The sequence below is a fragment of the Rutidosis leptorrhynchoides genome, chromosome 2 (assembly GCF_046630445.1).
Source record: "Rutidosis leptorrhynchoides isolate AG116_Rl617_1_P2 chromosome 2, CSIRO_AGI_Rlap_v1, whole genome shotgun sequence".
NCBI classification, from domain to species: Eukaryota; Viridiplantae; Streptophyta; class Magnoliopsida; order Asterales; family Asteraceae; genus Rutidosis; species Rutidosis leptorrhynchoides.
Genome location: NC_092334.1, coordinates 347,812,380 through 347,821,411, shown reverse-complemented (window position 1 = coordinate 347,821,411; position 9,032 = coordinate 347,812,380).

Here is a 9,032-nt window from a genome sequence, read left to right as displayed (position 1 = left end):
TCGGGTAAAACAGTTTAGTTTAGTCCAAAGCAAAAGTATTTTCAGTTATTTGTTACAGATATATGTGACATATGTTTAAAATAACTTGGTAAATTTTCCCACACTTGGCTTTTATTTTCCTTTTTATCGTCCTCTATTCCATTTTAAATGAATTTTAACATTTTAGTTTGTTTCTCAATTTATGTCCTTTCCGAGGTAACAATAATTTCGGTGTTAAAACCTAGTTTTATCATTCATAAATATGTATAAACATGATTTGAATTCATTTAATTGAAAATTTTGAAAAATTTTACTAGAATTGGGTAGTCAGTATATAAGACTAGGGCTGTTCTTTATTATCAGAGAGCACTAGATTCTAATACAACTACTGCTTTACTAGTATTTTTAATGGTAACCAAGTTGTTTAATATAAAAATTTTAAAATCCGAAAGAATTTAACCCCTTCCCACACTTAAGATCTTGCAATGCCCTCATTTGCAAGAAATCAGTAACAATTTAAATTATTGAGGGTGATTTGTGTGAAAATGATTAAATTTTTACCAAAGTTTCCAAATATATTGGCGTTTGTTTGCTGAATGATAAATGGTGCACATCATTTGTTCATTCCGTCTTGTTGTTATTTCACATATATTTTGCATCTTGTCGTCAAAATTAGTTGCTTTTGCTGAACTTAATGCCAGTCTTTGAAAATGCGTTGTTTTACCCTGTTGTGTACATAAGATAAACTGCAAACATATATACATATTTTTGAAGTTTGGTTTATTACCCCACATTCAAAAATTATTAAAATCTAAGAATAAAAGTTAGATAATTATAAAAATGATTACAATATTAACAAAAGTATTAAACATATCAATAATTACAAATTACAAAATAATAATAAAAAAAAAAAAAGTAAACTAAGGATGATATTGGTACCAATAGGGGTTCCACGCATAACCATAAGTGCTATAGAATGCTTCGGCAGGGTCATACGTAGGATATGGTGGCTGCATCTCTATCGACCAAGGAGGGAAGACGGGTTTCGGTGTAGGAATATAGTTTCTACCTATATGTTGGCAATGCGCTATGATCTGGTTCTGATGAACTTGCCAATCTTCAAATGCTCTCTGTCTAGCATTTTCGTATTCCTGAGAAGCTATAAACCTATGCATTTCTTGCATCTCATTCCCCCCTCCTACATTACCTTGTTCCTGGTTTCTCTCCACCTGTGGATGTCTACCATGGTATCGTACTGCGGCGTTATTTCGCCGCTTCAAAACTTTCGCGCCATGGTATACATTTAAACCTATAGTGTCGCGGGGTTCCGGCTCTTCTAGTAATAATCCCCCCCGACTTATATCCACACCGAGATATTCACCAATCAAAGTAATAAAAATACCACCTCCTATTATGCTATGTGGACGCATCCCCCGAACCATAGCTGATAAATAATAACCCACACAATATGGTATACTTACAGCGCTCTGTGGGTCTCGAATACACATATGGTAAAACAAATCTTGTTCATTTACCTTTTCTTTGTTTTTACCCCTTTGTGTAATCGAATTAGCTAAAAACCTATGTATTACACTTAATTCGGCTCTATCTATATCCAAATAAGAGTAGTTTCCCCCTTTGAAACGGTGATGGCTTGTCATTTGACTCCACACACCGTGTGTATCAAAATTCTCATCTATCTTTCTACCGTTTAGTATCAATCCTCTACAATCGGCAGACGCTAACTCCTCAGGCGTATATATACGTAAAGCCTGAGCCATGTCCAGTAAAGACATGTGGCGCATCGAACCGCCTAACAAAAATCTAATAAAAGAACGATCGGTTAAACTAGCTACCCGATCATTCAACTCTATACTACATAACAACTCTTCACACCATACTTTATATACAGGTCTGCGTATGGTGAATAAACATATCCAGTCATTAAAAGAAGAATTACCATACCTCTGTACAAGTAATTCCCTAATTGGCCCGGCCAATTCTACAGCTTCCAAGGGTCCCCATTCTATGACCCTCGGTACCTCAACAACCTTGGAATGAAGAGTATGCAAACCCCGTTGATATTTTGGATAATCTATCCAAAGTCTGTCAAATCTCAGGTTCGGGTGCAACTCTTCCAAATGCATATCGGAAAAGGTCATGACTGGATGAGGTACATCCTGCTTGTAGTAGTTATCTACCTCCTGTTGGTCCAAATTCTCAGCAGGAGCATGGCGGGCTTGGGATGAAGATTCACCCCTTTCATTCTGCAAAACACATCAAACACAAATTTTGTGCATCCAAATATGCATTAGTGTCAGCAAAATCATCAATCAAAATAATTACAATGACATTATCAATTTATATCAAACTTAAGCTTATTTTCACATTTTTATCAAATCTACACTTTTTCAAATAAGCATATACGAAAATTTTCGCCAAGTTCATAAGCATTCAACTCAAATAACATGTCAAAATAATCATTACTAGCAAATAAACAAGTCTCAAATGGCATTATCTTTCAAAAATCAAGTTCATGAATTTTGGACTTGAAAAAGTCCACTTTAATTCTCAAAATCATGTTTAGGCTCAAAGTTTGGATCATTTAACTACCTAGACATGTTACACTACTCAATTTAGCAACAATTCATGACAAAAATCGGCCATAACCTGTTTATATCAAAAAGCCCCAAATTGCTCAAGAACACAAACCCTAGATTATTCAAAATTTGAAGTTTAAGGCTTCTAATCATGTTAAACAGCATCAATCTAGGTTATACAAGCATAATACATAAACAATTTAAGTCTAATTACACTAAAAAGCATCAAAATCAAATTGGGAAAAAATAGCTCAAGAACACCTAATTTCGAATTAATGGTGTTTAGGTGTAGAAATTTACCGTTTTTCTTGAGTAATTCTTAGATATCATCCTTCTCAACATGATTTTAGCAAAAAATTTGGTGATTAACGGTTAAAAATTGAGATTTTTGGGGGTGATTTTCGGGTTTTTTCGGGGTTTTTTCGAGCTGTATTTTTGCAGTTTTGTGTGTGGGAGCTGATCAGTTCGTGCAGCTCTCTATATTTTTTTTTCTGATTTTTGGTCCCTCCGCGAGTCGCGGAGGTTTTGCACTGTAAACTCCGCGAGTCGCGGAGTTTACTTTTTTTTTTTTTTTTTTTTTTTTTATAATCTTTAACTTATAAAACAATTAAGAAATTAATTTTAAAATTTTGTTTCCCTTGTTATTTAGGACGAGGTCGTTTCGGATCGATGTCCTAGTCCGTCCTTCGACAAAATTTTAAAATTTGTCTTTTTGTAGCGATTGTTTTAAAAGCTAAGATTTTTGGGTTTTTTCAATGTTTTTGGCATACTTTAATTCAATAAGATTAAAAATAATGATAATAAAAGTTCTCGTCCCTCCCTCGGGTAAAGCAATTTCGGTTCAAAGACCTAGTCTTCAACTTACGACGAATTTTAAAAATCATATTCTTAACTTAATGAGATAAAGTAAATTTTTGTTTTTAAATTCACACAACTTAAATATAAAATTCAAAATTAAAAATTAAAAATTCACACCAAACTTAAAATTTGAAATGCATAAAATTAAAATTTCATATTTTAAAAATTAAAAATTCACACCAAACTTAATTTAAAAATTCATAAATTCATATCAAACTTATATTATTTTTTTCAAATATTTACAATTTTAAATATATTGTTTTTATAAAGTTTACAATATTAATTTAAGGTTTAAATATTAATTTTAAAAACATGGTAAAAATAAAATTGAAAATCTTTTTGTCTTTTTATCCCACTTTAATCAATCAAATATTATTAAAAATATGCGCCCCTCTTTTCGGTAAAGTAATTTCGGTTCCAAGACCTAATTTAACTCATGACGAATTTTTGAAATATTTTGGGTTGATTGATTAAAGATATTTATACCTTAAGAATAAACGTTAAATTTAACAGTGATGTAATAAATTTCTGAATGATATCAATAATTTCGGTCGCCAAACCTAATTTTATTCAATACCAATTTAATACTTTTTAGCGAACAAATTAGCGTTTATTATCAAAAGGTTAAAAATAAAAATAACAACTAAAAAAAACTGTACAGACATACCTGTGAAATAGATTTCTTAGTTATATGATCTATTATATTCATAAGATAGTCGGTTTAATTGGTTTTCCATGGCTGCATAGGCGTAACCTCGAGCATTCATTGTCTTTTCTTCTAAACATATGAACGGTCCGTCTCTGCATAAAGTAACAAATTCGGTATTTGAATAGGTTTGATTATTTGAACATTTACCTCCATGTGACCATTTTCCGCATTTGTGACATCTTTCTAGGTGTCGTGCTCTTCTTTTCGCTGCGGATTTTGATTTTCCTTTACCGAATTGTAACTTATTATCTTCGCATCTGGATCCTTTTCTAACTCCGTCCATTCTTTCTCTGATTACTGATACTAATTCACTCGGTAGTATGTCATTATTACGTTTAGTGATCAAAGCGTGTAGCATTAGACCATGGTTTAGTTCACAGGCAGTCTTCATTTCGTAAAAACCTAAAAAAAATAAAAATTCAGAATGGGGGGAGAAGACTAGTTCTTTAGGGTCTGCTAGGGAAAGACCATACGTGTTCCATTTTCGAGAACTACACGAAAACAGACAATCTAACTCTAACAGAAATATATATTATCCTTTAAAGACTTGATTCTCCCCACACTTAGTTAGCTGTGGTATCGAAATTGTGATTAACTTCGTTGTCGACTTCCATCGGACCATGTATGTAATGTTTAACTCTGTGACCATTAACTTTAAATTCCATCCCATTTGAATTTATTAATTCTATCGTTCCGTATGGGAAAACTCTTTTGACTATGAATGGTCCAGACCATCTTGATTTCAATTTTCCAGGAAATAGCTTGAATCGTGAATTGAAAAGAAGAACTCTGTCTCCTTCTTTAAATTCTTTTGAACTTCTGATTCTTTTATCATGCCATTTCTTCGTTCTTTCTTTATAGATTAACGAATTTTCGTATGCTTCATGTCTTAATTCTTCTAATTCGTTTAGTTGACTTAATCGTAGACGTCCGGCTTCATGTAAATCAAGATTACATGTTTTCAAAGCCCAAAATGCTTTGTGTTCAATTTCTACTGGAAGATGACATGCTTTTCCATAAACAAGTCTAAAAGGTGTGGTTCCAATTGGAGTTTTGTAGGCTGTTCTAAAAGCCCAGAGTGCATCCTCCAATTTAATGGACCATTCCTTCGGATTTGATCCTACGGTTTTCTCTAGAATACGTTTTAAAGCTCGGTTGGTATTTTCAACTTGTCCACTTGTTTGTGGATGATATGCGGTGGAGATTTTATGAGTTACTCCATATCTTTTAAGAACTTTCTCAAGTTGATTATTACAAAAATGAGTTCCCCGATCACTTATTAAAGCTTTCGGTGTTCCAAACCTTGCAAAAAGACGTTTTAAAAAGTTGACTACAACTCGTGCATCGTTAGTTGGGAGAGCTTGTGCTTCTGCCCATTTAGATACATAATCAATGGCTACGAGTATATATAGATTATTATGAGATTTTGGAAATGGACCCATAAAGTCAATACCCCAAATGTCAAATACTTCACATACTTGGATGACATTTTGTGGCATTTCATCACGTTGACTTATTTTTTCGGCCCTTTGACATGCATCACAAGATTTGCAAAGAAGGTGTGCGTCTTTGTAAATTGTAGGCCAATAGAATCCAGCTTCATAAACTTTTCTTGCTGTTAGTTGAGGCCCATAATGCCCTCCTGTTGGTCCTGTGTGACAATGGTTTAAAATTTTACTAGCTTCATCTCCAAATACACATCGGCGTATTATTCCATCGGGACAACTTTTAAACAGATGTGGATCTTCCCAGAAATAGTGTTTTATATCACTGAAGAATTTCTTTCGTCTTTGGTACGATAATCCTTTTTCAAGGAATCCACAAACTAAGTAGTTTGCATAGTCTGCAAACCATGGGATTTCTTTATAATCTATCTTCAATAGATATTCATCAGGAAAGTTGTCTTGTATGGCCGATTCATTCAGAACTTCTAATTCGGGATTTTCAAGACGAAAAAGATGATCAGCGGCGAGATTTTCTGCTCCTCTTTTATCTCGGATTTCAATATCAAACTCTTGTAAGAGTAAGATCCAACGGATTAATCTTGGTTTAGCATCTTGTTTTGAAAATAGGTATCTAAGAGCAGAATGGTCGGTATAGACCACCGTTTTTGCTAGAACGAGATATGATCGAAATTTGTCAAAAGCAAAGACAATAGCAAGGAGTTCTTTTTCAGTAGTCGTATAGTTCGTTTGTGCTCCTTGTAACGTCTTACTAGCATAATATATAGGTTGAAATCGTTTTTCAATCCTTTGTCCTAAAACGGCTCCCATTGCAAAATCACTTGCATCGCACATTAGTTCAAATGGTAGATTCCAATTTGGTGTTATCATGATTGGTGCATTAGTGAGTTTTTCTTTAAGAATATTAAAAGATTTGATACATTCATCTGAAAAGATGAATGGCGCATCCTTTTCTAGGAGTTTATTCATAGGAGTGGCAATTTTAGAAAAATCTTTTATAAAACGTCGGTAAAAACCGGCATGCCCTAGAAAACTCCTAATTCCTCTAACATTGGTGGGATGTGGAAGTTTAGCAATTACATCTACTTTAGCTCTATCCACTTCGATTCCTTCTTTTGAAATTTTATGTCCAAGAACGATGCCTTCTTTAACCATGAAATGGCATTTCTCCCAATTAAGTACTAGATTTGATTTTTCGCATCTAATTAGCATTCGTTCCAGATTAACTAGACATGATTTAAATGTATCACCGAAGACTGAAAAGTCATCCATGAATACTTCCATGCATTCTTCTATCATGTCATGAAAAATCGCCATCATACACCTTTGAAAGGTTGCAGGGGCGTTACAAAGTCCAAATGGCATGCGTTTGTAAGCAAAAGTACCATAAGGGCACGTGAATGTGGTTTTTTCTTGATCTTCGGGTGCTATTGGAATTTGAAAATATCCGGAAAATCCATCTAGAAAACAATAGTAACTATTTCCGGCTAATCTTTCCAACATTTGATCTATGAAAGGTAAGGGAAAGTGATCTTTTCTGGTGGCGTCATTTAATTTTCTATAATCAATACATACACGCCATCCTGTTACAGTCCTAGTAGGAATAAGCTCATTTTTCTCATTTGTGATGACAGTCATGCCACCCTTCTTAGGCACGCATTGAACTGGGCTTACCCATGGACTATCAGAGATTGGATATATCAAACCTGCATCTAGCAGTTTAATAATCTCTTTCTTAACTACATCTTGCATATTAGGATTTAGTCTTCGTTGGCGTTGCACATACGTTTTATGACCTTCTTCCATAAGGATTTTATGTGTGCAATACGAAGGACTTATTCCTTTAATATCATGAATCTTCCATGCAATGGCTGGTTTATGAGCTTTCAACACAGAAATGAGTTGTGATTTCTCATTTTCAGTAAGAGAAGACGATATTATTACAGGTAATTCAGATTCACCATGTAAATAAGCGTATTCCAAATGGTTTGGAAGTGGCTTTAACTCTAATTTCGGAGGTTCTTCTATCGATGATTTATATCGATATCTGTCTTCTTCTTTTAGCATTTGAATTTCTTCTGTTGTTGGTTCATATCCATTAGCTATAAGTGTAGCTAACATTTCAGCTTCATCAATTGGTTCATTTCCTTCTCCTAAAGAACATTCTCCTGTTCCTTGTAATTCTGGAAATTCTTCTAATAATTCTGCATGTGCATCTATAGTTTGAATATAATAACATGTATCATCTGCAGATTGTGGTTGTTGCATTGCTCTATCAACTGAAAAGGTAACACTCTCATCCTCTATACTTAGGGTCAGTTTCTTACCGAACACGTCTATCATTGCTTTAGCCGTGTTTAAGAATGGTCTTCCTAATATGAGAGGAACTTGAGAATCTTCTTCCATGTCCAAAACAACAAAATCTACTGGAAATACTAAAGTACCAACTTTAACTAGCATGTTCTCCATTATCCCTCTAGGATATTTTACTGATCGGTCGGCTAGTTGTATGCTTATTCTGGTTGGTTTCAATTCTCCAAGGTCTAGTTTAGCGTATAGTGAATACGGCATTAGATTTATACTAGCACCTAAGTCTGCCAATGCTTCTATTGAACTAAGACTACCCAGAAAACATGGAATTGTGAAACTTCCTGGATCAGATAGTTTTTCTGGTATCTTATTCAACAGCACTGCTGAACAATTGGCATTCATAGTAACAGCCGAGAGTTCTTCCATTTTCTTTCTATTCGTGATTAGATCTTTCAAGAATTTAGCATACCTTGGCATTCCTGAAATCACATCAATGAAAGGAAGATTTACATTTATCTGTTTAAACATATCCAAGAATTTGGATTGCTCGGCTTCAAGTTTTTCTTTCTTCATTTTACTCGGGTAAGGAAGTGGTGGTTGGTATAGTTTAACATAAGGTTTATCCTTAACTGTGTTATTTTCATTAACCTTTTCAACTACCGGTTCTTTTTCCTTATCTTGATCAGGTTGTGGTTCTTGTGGAGTAGGAATGGTTTCATCAGAAGTTACAGGTATTTCAGGTGGTTTAAGTGTTGTACCACTTCTTGTGGTAATAGCTTTAGCTGTTTCATTTCGGGGGTTAGCATTTGTATCGCTTGGTAAACTTCCCGGTTTTCTTTCACCTATTAACCTTGCTAGGTTACTTACTTCTTGTTCCAGATTTTGAATAGAAGCTTGTTGATTTCTAAATGCTTGAGCATTTTGTTCATTGGTTTGTTTTTGAGATGTGAAAAACTGCGTTTGAGTTTCAACTAGCTTCGTCATCATATCTTCTAAATTCGGCTTTTTATCATCGGTTTGTTGTGGTGGTTTGTTTTGAAAATTAGGTCTTTGCTGATTATAAGTATTATTGGATACTTGTTGATTGCTAGGACCTTGTTAGTTGTTGTATGG